Source organism: Orycteropus afer, unplaced genomic scaffold (genome assembly GCF_000298275.1).
Source record: "Orycteropus afer afer isolate SDZICR_OR568_19922 unplaced genomic scaffold, OryAfe1.0 scaffold00012, whole genome shotgun sequence".
NCBI classification, from domain to species: domain Eukaryota; kingdom Metazoa; phylum Chordata; class Mammalia; order Tubulidentata; family Orycteropodidae; genus Orycteropus; species Orycteropus afer.
The window spans coordinates 11,006,924-11,024,915 of NW_006921599.1; the positions used below are offsets into that span (position 1 = coordinate 11,006,924).

Genomic DNA, 17,992 nt, shown 5'->3' on the forward strand with positions numbered 1-17,992 from the left:
AGAAGCCCCCCTCTAGTGGACAACCCCCCCCTCCCCATGTGAGAAATTCTGTAATTCTGATTTGCCTGCATTGCAGGTTGGGGAAATTGTAGGACAAAAAGCTTGTCGCTCTTTTCATTTTTCTCATTTTAATTTATCAAGAGGGAGACAGAAAAAAAACAAAAAATCCTCCCTAAGCCTCAGTTTTCTCACCTGTAAAGTGGGAGATCATATTAGATTGTACTAGATGATCTCTAAAGTCCTGTCTGTAATTCTGATTTTAAAGTGGTGGAGTAAAAGTTGAGATTAAGGAAGATCGTTACCTACCTCGTGGTATTTTTGCTTTAAAGATAGGCCAAATAGATGAGCCCTGGTGATTTCGGAAACAGGAGACGATCAGTGGAAAGAATATATGGAGTCAGACAACCCTGGGTTAAACTGCTAGCCAGGTGACTTCACTCCTGAACAAACCTAGTATCTGCCTTTAGGGTTTTTGTGAGGCATAAATAAGCTAATGGGTGTAAAGTTTTAGAGCAGAGGAGCTGTATATTAAATGGATAAAGTAGACAACAACAAACTGAAAGTAAAAGGAAGGAGCATGCTTGTCCACTCCCCTTGGAAGAATCTTGAAGAAAACTTTCAGTGTTCTGCAGATTCTTAGAGGGCTACACCACCATCTTATCTTTCCCTTGGAAGGGCATAAAGAGAAGAGCGTGTGGGTGTTGTTCAGAGCCTGTGTTTTGCCAGCTGAAGTTAAAAGCCTCAAAAGAATTGACTTTAAAAATCAAAATGTATGACATATGAAAGGATATGTATACTCCAGCGATCCGAGGCCAGGGAGCTGGCCAGCCCTCAGTTGGAGCCTTGCCTTTCATTCCTCCAAGCAGCTGCCAGGACACAGATCCTGTTTTGAGAAAGATCCTCAAGAAACAATGAGAGAACACAGCCTCTGTTTTATTAGATTAGATCAATTTATGTGCCTTGGGGAGGGGCTGGGGCAGGTCTCCCTCTGTGTGTGTGTGTGTGTGTGTGTGCGCGTGTGCGTGCACGCGTGCGCGAGTGTGAGTGCACACGGGGTGTCTGCATGTTGGGGAGGGGTGGGCAGCCGTGGCCCATGTGTGTTGAGTATCATTAGGTCATTTCATAAGTAATGAAGCTCTGTGGTAGCTGGAATTGGAATTGTAGGAAAGGGGAGGGCAGGCAGGCAGGCAGGAGGAGGTGCCTGGAGGAGCATGTGGAAAGAGATTTCTGCAGTCTGTCTGGAGAGCTGCCCAGGTTTCCCAGCCAAAAAAACAAATAAAAATAAATAAAAGGCAAGTGCTGAATGACACAAATTATGATATTAAAAAAGGATGCTATTTAAAATGTGGCATTGAGTCTGCTGTCTCTGAGTGAGGTGGGGTGTGTTCGTTAGGGGGGTGTGTGAGTATCTGACTGATTGGGCAAACAGAAGTGAGGACAATTAAACTAAATGGCCCCTCTCTAGTAGACAACCCTCCCTCCCCATGTGAGAAATTCTGTAATTCTGATTTGCCTGCATTGCAGGTTGGGGAAATTGTAGGACGAAAAGCTTGTCGCTCTTTTCATTTTTCTCATTTTAATTTACCAAGAGGGAGACAGAAAAAAACAAAAACCAGGAGACCCCTCCTCTTTGGTGTTAGATTCCCTCCCATCCACATAAATAACCTCTGCCTGCCGTCTCCCCTCCCCCTCGGTCCCAGTGCTGTTCTGGCCGTCCTATTGCCGCGCGGAATCTGCACTGCCGCCTGCTTATTACGTACAGCCGGAGGATTGTTGACAAGTGCTCTGGAGCCTGCCTCGCCGCCGCTCTGCCTCCCTCCCTCCCTCCCCCTGTCCTTCTTCCTCTCCCTCTGTCTCTCTGCAATGATCCGGCTCTGAGGATGGCTGCTCCACGGGTCTGTCAGGTGCAGTTTTTGGTGGCTTATCTTGAGGAGCCTGGGATAGAAGGTCTGTTCCTCTAAATAAAATCAAAACCAAATAGCTCTAGATTTGTTTCAGGCTGGTATGGCTTTTGTTGGAGAAATAGGCCTTTGTGGGTTTCCCTGCTGGGGTCCTGATTAAATCCATTATGGATGGCAAGGTACTATATGGAAAAAAGTGTTGCGATTTGCTTAATATTAATCTTCTTTTAGCTTTGATAACCTCCCTAGGGGCAATGATGGCTTCTGCAAAGGCACTGTGGAAATTTACAAGAGAGAATTAAGGCCGCTCTTAAAGCATTAAGCTCTGTTGACCATTTTGGCCAAATCTGCAGTTTTAACCAGGCTCGTATGAATTTAGACATTTCTCTGGGGACTGAATGCCATCCTGCTATGTCTGGTCCCTTTTTTTTTACTGCCAGTTTATTTGATCATTTCCCAGAATTTAAAAATAGATGTTTGATTAAAGTCAATTAGCTCACCTTTACCATAGCTGTGGTTAGGTTTACAGACAGTATGCATGCTTTTCCTTTCCTTCATCCTCTCTTTCTCTACCTTCTTGTCTTCTCTGGAAAGATGGAGGAAACTGAGGCATGTGAATAGATCTTGTCCATAGGTCTCAAGTGATTCTGGGTTAAACCATAAAGCTTTCAACTTCAAATACTCATGATTCTTCTTCCATATTTTGTGCGTTAACCCATGTTTGCATTACTAGATATAAACACATAAGAATTTTAGGAGCTGACCATTAGGTGCTTCAAATCTTGGCAGATTCCATTTCTACATTCCTGTAGTTCTGCTTACTGTACTGCTTCCATGATATCCCAGTACTGGAAAGAATGTTGCTTTGAGAGGCAGTAGGCCTTTCTAAACTAAACTGTCAGCAGATTTTTCTTGATTTTGAATAGACCACTTAATCCTTTAAAAAATATATTCATCTGAAAAGTGGGTGTACAGTTGGGTCTATATGTGAATGAGGTAATAAGAGAACTGGGAAACCACTCCCTCTCCCAGGCGTGTTATAGACAAAATATAACTTAGAACTTCTAAGGCCCCATTTTTATTGTCTGAGGGAATAAAGGAAGCCCAGGGACAGGTCATGAAGAAGAGCTTGGCTGTTTACTTATCTACCAATTATAATGTTCGTCAGGATACAAAATATGTGGAATTTGCTCATTTTGTCCCTTTATCATGACAGACAAGTACACAAATTAGTTGCATTATAGCATTTTGTTGATTTGGGTTAAAGCCAGCTGTACTTTACCTTCATAGAAATTTGCTAATATTTCACTGACTTGTTTCTTTTGGTAACGTGTGTGGGATAATGATTCCATAAAACATTCAAGATGCATGTGTATTATCATTTTTTAAAAGGAGAATATCATTAGCTATCTACAAACATGCAGTGTTTTGAGGAGGGAAAAAAAAAGCAAATGGCATGATTTGTAACATCAGGTTTCGGCCTGTCAGGTTTTCCTAAGGTATAGAACATTTTGGTGTCCTGTCTGTATTTAAAAAAAAAAAAGTATAGAAAACCCCTTTTGTTTACTTCTACTGCATGACCCTTAAAGTTCCCATGCACTGTAATGATGCCATTGTTCTGTATTCTGCTTGGCACGCCAGCCTAAATTCATTAGTGCCTTTACTCACCTTTCTTCATGGGGAGGCTGGTCTTGACTCTGATGTGGTCAGTACAAAATCCTCTCTGCTGAGGAACCCAGCTCTTGGTGGGCAGTTATAACTGGGTGGCTTGGCAGGCATGTGTTTGACTGGGTTGCAAGTGTAAAATTAAAGGGCTAAGGATGAGATATGGACCTAGAAGAGTTATGGCCTGGAATAGAGGAGTTATGGTTGGATACAAAAGTAGAACTGCTCATTGTAGAGAAATGTTTATAATTGAGTAGTTATTGTTAGCCAGTAGATGCTACACTTGTTCTGATTGTTAGAAGAATCGTGTTAAGGGTAAGGAATTTGTGAAAAGAAGGTGAGTGTTAGGGGGAAGAGTCCTTGTCCCAAAGAAGTAAGGGAGTTGGACCAAAATTCTCAGTACATTTTACTCACTGTTGTGGTCATCAGAGCTGAAATAATATCTGGACTGGTCCAGAAATTTTTCCCAAAGACCAAGGCTCCATCCCAGTGAGAAATTTTTATTTCTCAGTACAGCTCATATGTCACGTGTTCTTGTTGGAACCCCTCAGTGAGTGAGTGTTCTCTCTCTGGACTCTTGGTAAGGATGTGGGAAGGACAGGTCTTTTGTCTTTCACTGGTATTCAGGCATTTGGACAGCTAGAATAGGGCCCATTTGAGTAGCAGCAAAGATCTGTTTATTGTGTAAACATGGCATCCCTGATACATTTATTCCTTTGTGGTTCAAGGTGAAGAAATGCCTTGTGGTCTCCAGGGTGGTCTGTTTATTTTGCTATTGGTGTTTCTCAAATTCAGTCATTTACTTGGTTCTGAAATGTTGTTGTTATTGTTATGTGCCTTGGGTTTCTGAGGCTGTATCACTATGGAAGTAGATTCTGAAATGGGATGTGGGGCAGATAATTTCCTTGCCCATCCAGTAGTCTACCTTCTTCTCCATGCTGATAATTATCATTCTCAGGTTTGTATTTACCACATTTTCTCAAAAACAAGACAGACAAACAAAAATCTCTATACAACACAGAAACCCAAACCCAAAAACAGCAAAACTGGAACATGCAAAGGAGGTTTATATTACTGAAAAATGCTTCGTGGGAAAGAGTCTGGTGGTGGTAAAGGGCTCTTACTGTATTATTGATTTTTATTTTATTTTTTTGGGACCCTCAAACTAAGACCCATGTTTCCCATCTTACTTTGGGCTAGTTTGAGGAATCGTTGGGTTTATTTTGGGATTAGGTTTTCTTGAATGGGAAGTTGCTGATTTAAGTAAGAGTAGACAAAGGGAAGCCCCAGTCTGTTCAGGGAGCATTCTCATGAGGGAGAGGGGTAATTATTTTCAATAAACCGAGGTATTAAACCATTTTCATTTGTGCATCACTGACCATGAGTGTGTCAGTGACACCCTGCCTCATGAGTGTCATTTGTTCTCAGGCACATCTGTGGTTTGCTGTGGAGAACATGTCAGTGGACAAGCTTGGGCTTGGCATTGTGGACCTCTGTACCCTCACCCCTTCACTGTAATCTTGGGATCGATCAGAAGCTTAGCTGCTGGCCTGAGTGGGCCTAAACTCCCTACCTACCCTATTTAGAAAGTAAAAAATCTAATTTTTGTTCTGTCCAATTCTTAATATAAGTTGTCATTTCAAAATTTGAGTGAAAATAGGTTTTATTTTTCATTAGTAATGATAGCAAACCATGCATCTGAATACCTTAGAGAGTCCTGCCTCAGCTCAGGAGGCCTCTCTATAATTCTCTCAATTCATAGTGCTGCAGCTCTCCCCCACAAAACCCCCTTCCAAAAACCAAACAACAACAAAAACCAAAAACACCCACTAAGAAATTGGTGCTGAAAATGAAAGCTTTCTTTGGATGCTTGACTGTTTAATATGTAATGTGATACCTTGTCTCACAGTGACAGGGTGACAGACTGCATTGGCTCTATAATACAGAATTACCTTTTGTGCATCTCTTCTACAACAAAGCTAAATACATTGGTCCTCCCTAATATGCTAATTACTTTGGTTGCTCCAGATGTTTTAGAAGCATTGGAACAGCTTCAAAGGTCTCCTTGTTTTCCTTTTCTTTTAACCCTTCTTTAAGCAGCACCACTTTTGTGGACTAGAGGTGCTCAGTTTTTCCTTTGATACTGAATTCTGTCATATATATGTGGCTAATTGGGAGAACTGAGTAAAGTTCTTGAGGGTCTAAAATGTAAAACTATGAGGGCTGGATATTCTAGTCTGTTTTTCAGATGTTAGGAGTGAATTACCTATGCATTTGTGTTCTGAAATCTGTAGTTCTCATCAACCGCTTAGCTCTGAAGTTCCTTCAGCAAAAAGAATCTTTGGCCTAATTTGTGTTTCAGTTTTTCCACCCCTCCCTCATGTTAAAGCAAAGCGAATAGCATACACATATCTCCCACCTCCAAGAAGAACAATAATTCTTATCCCCCCTTTCTGATGCTATTCCAGGCACAGAAAGGAGCCAGTTTTGTTGTATTGCTTTATGTGGCCTTGGGAGTCTTTTCATTTCTTGCTAATTTGGGAGATGGGATGAAAAGCTACTGAATGGGCAGAACCATTGATGGCAGGGTTCTGTTGTATTTGTTTTCTCTGGGGTTCTCAGCTTGTGAGAATGGATGCAGCGTTATAGTGACTGAGTGGTCTTAGGCCTGTGACACACTGCTCCTGTCAGCTGATGGTGACTCGCCAAGGTTGCAAGCACAGTCCCCAAGCTGCTCTACCACAGTGATTTGGAGTTTTCAGCTCATATTTATTGCTTTTGTGAAAGACAATAGACATGCTTTAATTTAAGTTCAACCTACTGAATATTAATAGAGGAGAACAAATGCTAATGTGAAGAGACTGAAATCTTTGGGCCATTCAATTTCCTCTATTTAACCTCTTTTCCCCAACAAAGGTTTGTGTTGGTGGGGGGCAGGGTTTGGAAAAATAAAAATGCCTTGTATGTTTGTAGGAAGGGATGCCATTTTATTATTTCTCGTTTAATAAAAATAATAATGTAAAAAAATTGGTGGCAGGGCTTTGTTAGATAGGAGAAAGAAAAGGCAGCCTACATTAACTTGTCTAATGTTATAATAATGGCTGTTCTGCCCTATGGCATCGTATTCCATCTTGCTGCCCTGGCTCTTCTGGATTGGGCAGCTTGTATAATTTGAATTAAAATATTAAAAATAAAATAAGGCTGCCAGTATACTGAAGATGTTTAAGGAATTGGGGAGGGAAGAAGGAAAGCAAAAGCACAGGCTTATACAATGGAGTGCCTCCCTAAAAAAATGTCAGTTTTCTTTGTGTTGATATATGACCAAGGGGAGTACTCACATTGGAAAACACTTGGCTGTTGATCACGTGCAGAACAAGATAGACCAGCCCCTTCGTGAAGGCCGTGAAAAGCTGTGGGGCCTCAGTGTTCCAACTTGCAAAACAGACAATTAAGGCCCTATGTTTGGGGCCCATTTCCCTAATCTGGACAAGGAATCAAATTTAGATAATCCATGTCTCTTCATTTTTAATCCTTGAAATGGAGACACAATGGAGTTCTTTGCAGATGAGTCTGATTAGGGACTGGAACAATGGGACCAGTACTTCCATGACTTAATGCTCAATACAAAACAAAACAAAACAAACCCACTGCCATCAAGTTGATCCGATCCGTCTCATAGCCACCTCTCCTTGGGTTTCCGAGGCAATATCACTACAGAAGTAGATTGCCCAACTTTCCTTCCAAGGAGTGGCTGGTGGGTTTAAACTGCCAGCCTTCTGATTAGCAGTCAAGTGACTTAGGTACTATACCACCAGAGCTCCCTAGTATGCCACTAGAGCTCCTTTAATACTCAGTAGTACTTTAGATTTTTTTCAGAGCAACCTCTGTTTGGCCTCACATTGAGTTTACATACAGGCAATTAAAAATTCCCAGACATTCATGTTAAATATCTCAATCAGTTTCCCCCCAATCTTACTTTTATACACATTTTTTTCACTGTATATTACTTTTTGTGAGAAGTTTTTAAAGCAGGCCTTCTTAGCCCCCAAAAGAACTTGACTTGTGGATGTTTTCCTGCATGTTGTATGGTGATAGATTATATTAAGTTCCTTTATTTCTCTGGGATTAAATTCCTGCTTGCCTTTGAGATTTATAGTGGTTTAGGGTATCTAGGTCTTCTCTTACTCTCTTGTAACTTTACTTTCCTCTACATACTTTATACTATTTTTTTTTTTTTAAATATTTGTTGTTGTTGAGAATATACCTGGCAGGAAATAACACCAATTTATCCATAAAACCAAAAACTAAATCCATTGCTGTCAAGTTAATTCTGACTCGGCAACCTTATAGGACCAAGTAGAACTGCTCCATTGGGCTTCATGCATCTTTATGGAAGTAGACTGCCTCATCTTTATCCCACAGAGTGGCTGGTGGGTTCAAACCGCCAACCTTTTGGTTAGGAGCCCAGTGCTTTAACCATAGTACCATCAGAGCTCCCTAATTTACATCTCATTCACTGCCATTGAGTCAGTTCCAACTCATAGTGACCCCCTTTGGGTAGATCTTTACTGAAGTAGATTGACCAGGCTTCCTCCCATGGAGTGGCTGGTGGGTTTGAACTGCCAACCTTCTGGTTAGCAATCAAATGCCTTAGGCACTGTGCCACCAATTTACATAGTAGTTCTTAAAGGAAGCTTTGAGGATCAGCAATAGCAGCAACAGTATCATCTGACAGTTTGTTAGAATCAGACACTCTGGGGGTGAGGCCAGGCCAGCTGTGTTTTAATAAGCCATCCAGGTGATTGTGATGCTTGCTCAAGTTTGAGAACCACCTCTCTTCACAGTCTACCCAGATTATTCTTGTCAGAAGAAGGGCACAGTGGTCATTGAATAGTTTAACTTTCTCACATTTGTTGGCCAAATTGCTCACTCACTCAGTGCTTACTCAGCAAATACTTGAGAACCTGTTAAGGGCACAGTACCTAGTCCTTCCTTATTTCTTTCTTGATCCAAATAAAGCTTCAAAGCAACCAATTTCTCCACCTCCATCCCCTTTCCCCCCGCCCCTAGACATACTGCAAATCCTGCTCATGGGCTTGCATTGCATGCTTCCTCTTCCTTCATCCACACTCATAACCACCCTCCATTACTTTTTCCTTGCCTGACAAATGCAAGGTTTCTTCTTTTCACTTACTACCTACCAGTTGCTCCTTACTTTTGTGGGTGCCTGTCTGTCTCTTCTAACTTAGATTTTGTCTTGATCATGCCTCTTTCCCCAGTGTCTTGGCATATATCTCCTCCATCCTTTCGTGCTTTATGTTCTTTTGTTGTTATTAGTTGCTGTAGAGTTGATTGTAACTCATGGAGACCCTATGTGTTTCAGAGAAGAACTGCTCTATACAGTTGTCGAGGCTGTGACCTTTTGGGAGCAGATTGCCAGGCTTTATTTCTGAGGAGCCTCTGGGTGGGTTTGAACCACCAACTTTTCAGTTAGTAGTCAAGCACCTAAGCCTAAGTGCTGTACAATTGCTGTTGAGTTGATGCCAGCTTATGGCAATTTCATGTGTGTCAGAATAGAACTGTGCTCCATGGGCCTTTCATTGGCTAACTTTTCAGAAGGATTTCACCAGGCCCTTCATCCTTGTACATATACATATTGCAAATTTCAGCTCAATCAACCATTTTTATTTTTTTAAGAATGGACACTCTTTTTTTCTTAATAATTTTTCTTAACATATTCTTTAACTACTTAAAGTTGGACTCTCCCATTCCTTTCAGTGTGGTGATTGAGCTTTCTTCTCCGCTTTTTATAAGTACGATTTACATCCCTGAGCCTGGTAGTTTATTTAGGTTATGTATTGTCTGTATCATTCAGCTGATTTGCCTGGGTTGCCCACCCCCCCCCATGACATTACTAAAGTGCTGTAACTTAGCACTGAATAATAGAAATATTATTTGAACTGTATATCTAATGTTAAATTTTCTAGCACTACATTAAAAAACAGCAAAAGCATGTGATATTAATTTTAATATATTTTGAATTAATGTAATACAGACAAAATATTTCAACAGTTTATCTAATACAAGTATTGAGATGTTAGGAGCTCCGGTAGCATAGTGCCGAAGGCATTTGACTGTTAACCAGAATGTTGGCAGTTCAAACCCTCCAGTCATTCCTTGGAAGGAAGGTTGGACAGTCTACTCCCGCAGTGATACCACCTCAGAAACCCAAGGAGGGGTTGCTGTGAGTTGGGTTTGAATGGACAGCAGTGAGTTGTTTTTTTAATAGAGATGTTACAATATAAAAACATAAAAATTAATTACAATTAAATAAAATGAAATGTCCTTATAAACTAGCCCGCTAGCTATAATCAAAGTGCTCAATAACCAGTGGTACTAGTGGCTACTTGTAATGGATAGCACAGTTCTTACCTTTCTGAAATGTGGATTACATTCCTAGATTTCCCATATAGTTAGGTCTCTTTCTGCCTTACAGTGTCAAACTCCCACATTTTCTCTGGGAGTTTGTATATGTTTTTATTTCTTTATGTAGTCTTGAATCCCAAATATACATTGCCTAAATGATAGCCTGAAATTTTACTTAATACATGTTTTAAGATTTCCAAACTTACATTATTACTCATATTCTGAAGTGATGTAGGAATAGAGAAATGGGGGAATATAGGCATAAGTGAGGCAATATGCCAGGGTTTTGTTGCAGTATATTTGTCATGAAAATTGTATCAAATATACAGAAAACTATTTTCTATGTAGTATTTAATGTAACTAACAGGAATCATTCTAAATTTTTCAATCAGAAAGTGATTTAATATAGGGAAGTTGGTGCAAAGGGTGAAAGATCAAAAATCTAGTGGCCAAAACTGTACTTTTGGCTTCAAGGTCAAAAACTGTAGCTCTGAAATTGCAGATAACACAGGTTAGCATTTTTGCCACTAGGCAGCTTCTGAAGCCACAAAGCTATTGATTAGATAACAGATAGTAGTGTCCAGCCATTGTAGACACTTTTGTCTGTGTAAGGGTTTCATTGTAAAACCTAAATTGCATCCAGAATTCTAGCTGCAAGGGAAGTCTTAGTGTGGGGGAAGATGGGGCTTTTATTCTGCTTTCTCCCAGTAGTGTAGCCTTACTGCTAGTGATAATATTTCCTCACCACTGCTTCTTGATTCCCCTGAGGGCCAGCAGCCCTTTCCTTAAGACCTGTCTTCATTCTGGTTACTAAAAACCCAGCCAGGTTCTCCAAGACTCTCTTTTCCTCAATGCATGATAGGAGTATGTTTGTAGTCACAGTCAGTCTTTTGAAACATCAAGGCAGATCTTGGTAGGGCATGTATTGTCAAGAGCAACCCATAAGATTTCTAGTTAAAAATTTTAGATACAGCTACAAAATGATGACACTGTTTTCTTGTGTTGCAGATAGTGGTTCCTGAAAGCAATTAAAAAAGATTTTGTTTATAAAAAGTTTAGAAGTCAGTTTTAGCATCTGTAGACTAAATATGTAGCAATTTTATAACTAGTTTGATTTGGTAATATTTGAAATGTCTTTAATCCACACCCCTTCCCATAGTCCCCAAAGATGTTCTTTGCAAAATAATCCTAAAACAGGTTATTACTAACAAATTTCTGTTTGATTTCTTTACTGTTGGTTTCCTCCCTCCCCCCTTCCTTTTTAGGCATTTAGCTCTTTAAAGTTCCAAAGTAAGAAGAGTTTTAACTTTTTTTTCCTCCCCCCATTCAAAAGGGATATGTGCTTTTTAATTCTCTTCTATCCACATTCCTTTGTATCTTCACCAGCCATGGCTTAGGGCTAACTGTGGGAAAGTGCTGCTTCCTGATGTCATGTTTTTTTTAAGTGTTTGTCCCCTTCTCTCATCTGTAGGGCTCCTTGGTAATGGCCAGTCTAAGGGATTAGGACCAGCATCAGAACAGTCAGAGAATGAGAAGGACGATGCATCCCAAGTGTCCTCTACTAGCAACGATGTTAGTTCTTCAGATTTTGAAGAAGGGCCGTCGAGGAAAAGGTTAGTACCCCAAAGCGGAAAACTTTGGTACTGTAACCCACGGGCTGCACACTCAGGTGCACCTTTTTGCCATATGGGAGCATGGGCCCATTCACCTGATTCTCTGGATTTTAGTAGAGGAGCCAGAATTCTGGATTTTTGTTTGAAGCAGTTTTTTTTTTTTTTTTTTCCAAATACTGTGTACTGTTTTCTAATTTAAAATGAACTAACCAAAAAATCCTGTGGGCCAGAGTTGTTCCTGCCTTAGGAATCAGCCAAGAGTTGCTAGTTCGTAATGGATGCCTTAACTGATCATTGTACTGGATTCTCAGTAGTAGTAATCCTTAGGAATATATCATAGGGTATTTGTCACGTCTGAAAAGAATTATTTCTACACATTTAAAAAACTGTAGTGTTTCTTAAATTTTTTTTTTTTTTTAAATTTTAGTTAGGAAAGCAAAAATAACATTGTGTGCATTTTAAACTATTGACATTTTAACCAAGTTAGTAGTTGTGGAATTGGTTCTTAAAACTTAATTTACCAGTAGATATTTTTATATGTCTTTTCCTAGATATACTTAGTATAGTTTTACAAGGAAGTTGGCTTATTGTAGTTTGATAAGAGTTTGTGGCTTTTTGGTCAAATAGTGGCAGTGACATTATACGATACTCTTTCTGGTTGGGCGTTTTAAAAACCTATTGCTAGTGTCTGCCTTATTTCGTATCTCATATGTTTTACTTTTTTTTCCTTTTTATAATTTACATTTTGTTTCATTACTTTTCCATTCACATACTTAGTATTTTCCTTGGCTGGCTAGATTGATGACCTTTTTGTTAGAATCTGTTAGTTTGAGTGTTTGGGGAAAGGGGAAAAAAATTTCCCTGGTCTAATGCCTTTGTTTACTCATTCTGCAGAATTATAGTTATTGTTTAGAAACTATGTTTACATGTGTATGTCATGAACATCTGAGTATAAAGAATAGTTAAGAAAAGAACATGATTAGCTGTGTGTGAAATGCTTAATGGAACTATATTTTGGACCCAAGGTTTGAGAGGCATAGCTCAGTCTTAAGTTTATTTTTATCCCTCATGCAATATCTCTGTTTAAAGAGCCCATAGTATGCTGGGTGTATATGAACTATATTAACTTGCTCATTTTGTCTTAATCCCCAGTGCTGTCTTTTCTTTTCTTTTTTTAATTTTTATTGTGATTTGGGTGAAAGTTTATAGAGCAAATTTACTTTCCATACAGCATCTCACATTTTGTTTCATGACATTGATCGCAGTTTTCCACAGTGCAACAGCTCCCCTCCCACTTCCTCCCCATAGTTACCTCTTCCCTGTGTCCTTCCCTCCCATGCACTCCTGCCCCCTGAGCTTTCTCCCTGTGCATACACAGCCCTTCTATTCTTCCATAATTGATCTCTCCAGGAAGTGTTATCTACCTAATGTAAATGTTCAGCTCTGTATCTCAGTGCTGTGTCTTAAAAGATGTCATTAGATTTGTTATCAGTACATTTTGGTCTGCCAAGTGCACTGGGCTTTGTGTTTTACTTTTCTTAAAGACACTTGGGTGAATATCTTAAAGACAAGTCTGCTATATTACAGATTAACCATGAATGAACATTGTTTCCAAACTACTCCCTCCTCCATTTTAAAGAGGAATCATTATAAGAGAGGGAGTTGGAGGTTGTGTAACAATATTTCAGTAAATTATTAGAATGTGTAGTACCCATTCCTCCAAGCCTGGGCTGGTGTTTATGTATCTGGGATCATCTTTCACGTTCATTTGGAAAGCAGGATGATAAGTGTGTGGTTGGAAACAACAGTACCCACTGCTTTAGCTGTGTGTGTCCGTCATGCCTGACTCTGGCTGTGAGCCAGTCAGCATGTAGGTATGATGATGATGAGTAAGCTTCATTTACTTGGAGGTGGCTCTTTGTCCCCAGCTGATAGTACCTCTCTGAGATGACAGTGTTGCTTCCTTCTTTGTAGTGGTACCATGATGTTTGATGGTAGCTGTGTGCTAAGCTGTCTGGTAGAGCTTTTATCATCGAAGAAAAGTTACTAAGGCAAATCCTCTTTAATTGTTAGTGAGCCAAATACTTCATCTTGCTGAATTCATATTAATGACTCATGTTGTTGTAATATGCCATCGAGTGGATTTCGACTCATAGCGACCCCTCCGTGGGTTTCTGAGGCAGTATCACTATGGAAGTAGATTGTCCCATCTTCCTTCCAAGGGGTGGCCAGTGGGTTTGAACTGTCAGACTTCTGGTTAGCAGTCAAATGCCTTAGGCACTACGCCACCAGAGCTCCTTAATGATTCATAACAGGTTATTATTTGCTTATCGTCACACTTTAGTAGTGAAATCCATCAGGGATATTTGTGGATTAAGGCTTGACAGGTTAAGCTAGATGTAGGGTTGGTCAGGGTTGGCCTTTGATTACAGGAGGATGAGGGAGGGTGCTTGTAGCTTTCAAACATTGTGTAGTTAAGGCATAATTTTCTTAGCAAGTATACAATAAATGATCCTTTTTAAATTAGTACCTTCAGGTTTTTAAACACTAATTTTGGATTCCTTGTTGGTATTTAGTTGATGTGGTATGAACTCTGCCTTATGAAGGATGATAGGTGAAATGGAGCTTGCAATCTTAGAGCTTTGTCAATGTGCTGCTCAGACTGCAATGATATTGGCCTTCCTCTATCCTCACAGACACTGTGCCTTATCTAATAAGTTGATGGAGTGTGCTGTCCCTGGTGAAGATGTCAAGTTGAGACCAGAGTAACTGCCTAAATGGTTATTTTAAAATGCCGTTGAGGTGCTGTGTGGTTTGTTAGCTATGTGCCATTTCTTCTGTTGGGTCTAAAATTCCCTGAGCATCATATATTCATGGGTGAGCATGTTTAGAGGTTGAACATTTGGATTCACTCTTGGTATTTAGATTTTCTTGGACAAAACACTAAATCCAAAGAAATCTAGGGTCACATTCTGTATAATAAATACATGGTTATTTTTATTTTGCTTGGGAAAAAGCATTCTCTGTTTTTTAAGAGTTAAATGAATTGCTAGCTATTCTTGTACACTTAAAATAATCCCTGATGTGGACCTCTCTGTAGGAACGTACTTTTAGGATTTGTTAGTAGGCGTTTTGTCTAGGTCAGCAAAGAAAAAGGAAGAGGAGATTTCTGTTTGACTTTCCTCCTGCTTCTGAAATATAAAAATCTATGGCCATGGGGGGATGACTTTTGGCAGCGTGAGTTCAGACCTTTGCCTCTCTGATTTTCCAAACTGTGAATTGAAACAATTACGTTTTTTATCAGATGATTCTTGCAGCCTGTGTTTAAAAAATTGCCGGCCAAAGCATCTCATGTTTTTCCTAGGTGTTTTTATTTATTTATTTTCCCAATAAACCCCTTAAGCTTTTGTTTTGCCCTGTGTACTTGTTTCTATCCCTTTTACTTGAAGTCAGGTGATCTTTTTGTCAGATATAAAAGTATAAAAGCAGTAGAATCCTGAGTTCCTATAAGCTTTTGCATTTTTCTCAAAATTGTTATTCTTTTTCTTAGTGTATCTATGGAGATTTTTTAAAAAAAGGTAGTTTTAACCTTTTAAAAGTTATTCTCTAATACCATTCTTTGTAGGACAGGACAGCACAGCAAATGGAGTCAGGCAGGACTCTGCCCTAGTGGTTCACTCAGCTCACCCTTGAGTGCAGGGTTTTTTTGAGTTCCTTGGTGTTCGTTTTTAGTCTTCCTTTCGTCATTGTGGTAGTAATTTTTTCTTTTTTTAATTTAAATGATTAAACATTAATGTAGTTTTTACTGTGTAATGTGGAAATTCCCTTCTGTATTTGGTGCACATGCCTAGCTCCTTACGCCCCACAACCTTATATTGGCCATACTGTTTGATTGCTTTTGTAAAACTTGTGTTTCCTTCAAGTATTAGAGCATTTGTAGAAACCATAATGGACAGATATCATCAGGTGGGTGTGGGCTGACTGTGAGGCATTCTTAGGAATGATGGGTATAGAGATAGGGGTTATTTGTTTGGCTGGTAGAAAAAAATTGGCAGTAGTATTCTTTCAGGTTTAAGTAATCAGAAGATCCGTAATGTATGTTCTCAAAGACACAGCAGAATTTATTTATACGGATTTATTTTATCTTATATTTTGGCGAGTGGATGGATGAAGGGAAAAGGTAGTAAAATTTAAGGACAATGGTAGTTCTTGGGGGATTTCTGAAAAGTGTTATATGTAACATAGTGATTAATATCATGGACTGGCTCCAAACTAGGTTCTCTTATTCTGGGTCTGCCATTTACTTGTTGTGTGACCATCAATAGGTTATATAACCTCCCTGGGCCTCAGTTTCCTTACCTGTAAAATGCATATGACAGTGGAAACCACCTAAAATGGTGAGTTGAGTGAATTGAATGTATTTTAATTCATACAGAGCTCTTAGACATATAGCACTTATATATGAGAGGTGAATTGCTACATGGTGAATAAGCGTGGTGAAGATGTTCACTGATGTCTTCTCAAACATGTTTTGTTGTTATTAGTTATGTGCCATTGAGTTGGCCCCGACTCATAGTGACCCCTTATTGGGTTGCCGAGGCAGTATCACTCTGGAAGTAGATTGCCCAACCTGCCTTCCGAGTAGTGGCTGGTAGGTTTGAACCACCAGCCTTCTGGTTAGCAGTCATGTGCCTTAGGCACTGTGTTACCAGAGCTCCTCAGACATGTTTTAGAGGGATTTTAATTAATATGAGTTGTGATTTATTATGTCTTTTCTCCATGGTGTCCCATCACAGCTGTCTATAGATAGATGGAAAAGTGGGGGTGTGTGCCCCCCTTTGAAATTACTAAGTCACAGGAAGAAGCCTTGTGGTGTGACTTTCCTCCACACAGGCTGATGTGGCCAGGTGTTTGCATGATCAAAGCAGGCACAAGTGGGGTGAGGGTTGGTAAGTAGATCCCATCTTGACTATTCACATATAAATCATTGCTTCACCATTGGGAGTGACCTATATTTTCTGTTTCTCTAGAAATTAATACTGAAATTGCTTAAAATATAACAACCCAGTACCTTTTTAACTACTTTTTTGTATGCTAACACACTTTATAAAGCAAACCCCAAGCATTTTTACAGAAATACTAAAACAAATGCAGATTGCCTTCATAAGGGAATACTGTTTTCTTTTTGTCAGTCTAAGAGCCCACAGTATTTTAGTTAGGCCTTTGATACACTTACTGAGTTCAAAGTTAGTCAGTCTTGCTTTAGGACAGAATTTTCAATATAAACAGTTATTTTAGGGGTGGATGCCAAGACTTACTAAAGTTGAATTCTTGGATAGGAATAGATGTTGAAAATGATCATAATTCTCCCAGGCTTTTAATGGTATTCCTTTCACAGCTGTTAAGTCAGCATTACTGTTTTCCTTTTTCTTATTGTTCTGAATTACTTTGTGGGTATAAAATTCTTTCCTGCCTCCCAATTTGGAAGGAAGATAGTTTCAGGCACCTAGAATTCTTACTTGGCAGCACGCACTGTTAGAAATTGAGTTTCTGTAAGAGAGGAAATCCTTAAGAATTAATTACTAACATCTTTAGAAGTTCAGATTTTTAGAAACTTCTTACATATCCCTTTAACAAAATCATCAGTAGCATTAAATGCAGTGAGTTGCATTAAGTTAGTGTTAGTCCAGCCCCTCCTCCCAAAACAACAACAAACAAACAAACAAACAAGTAACAGCTTTGACAGACTTTTTTGTTTTAAGGTTAGAAGTTTCCATTGATTATTGCAGAACACTTTGTTGTTATCACTATGGGAGTGTTTTGCAAAGGAGCGATTAGTATGGTTATAATTTTAGAGAACCATCTTGATTGAAATATACTCTGTATCAACTGGAAGTAAACAAGGAACAAAACGTGGGGACAGAATTTTAGATGGCTGCACTGATAACAACAAAGAGTACTTTTAGAAATAAACGTAGTGGTATCTAGCCACTGGTGTGGATGCTACAGGACCTGCCTGCTTTCTTTATTTACCTACGTAGTTGCCATTTCTGGTGCTCTTGGCTCCTTCCTATAGATCTAGGTGTCCTATTCTTAAACATTCTAATACCGGTCTGCTGGTGATCTGTGATCATATCTAACCTGCTGCTGTTAAATCCCATTCAGTGTATTTTTTTTTCATCTTACACATTGTTGATTTTTGTCTCTAGAAGTTTGATTTGGATTTTTTTCTATCTTTGATTTCTCTACTTAATATGCCATCTGTACTTTCTTGAACGTATGGAATACTGTTAACAATAGATGTTTTCACGTATCTTATGTACTAATTGTATGATCTGTCATTCCTAGGTAAATTTGGATTGTGGATTGATAGATTTTTTTTTTTTT

At 39.3% G+C, this 17,992-nt stretch overlaps 1 protein-coding gene across 1 annotated transcript in view; it reads left to right on the forward strand.

Annotated features, from left to right (window-relative positions):
- JARID2 (jumonji and AT-rich interaction domain containing 2) overlaps positions 1-17,992 on the forward strand; it is a 185,064-nt gene that overhangs the window by 33,110 nt on the left and 133,962 nt on the right. The window contains exon 2 of the mRNA XM_007951903.2: positions 11,464-11,605. The gene's annotated coding sequence lies outside the window, so the exon portion shown is untranslated. The remainder of the gene's footprint in view (positions 1-11,463; positions 11,606-17,992) is intronic.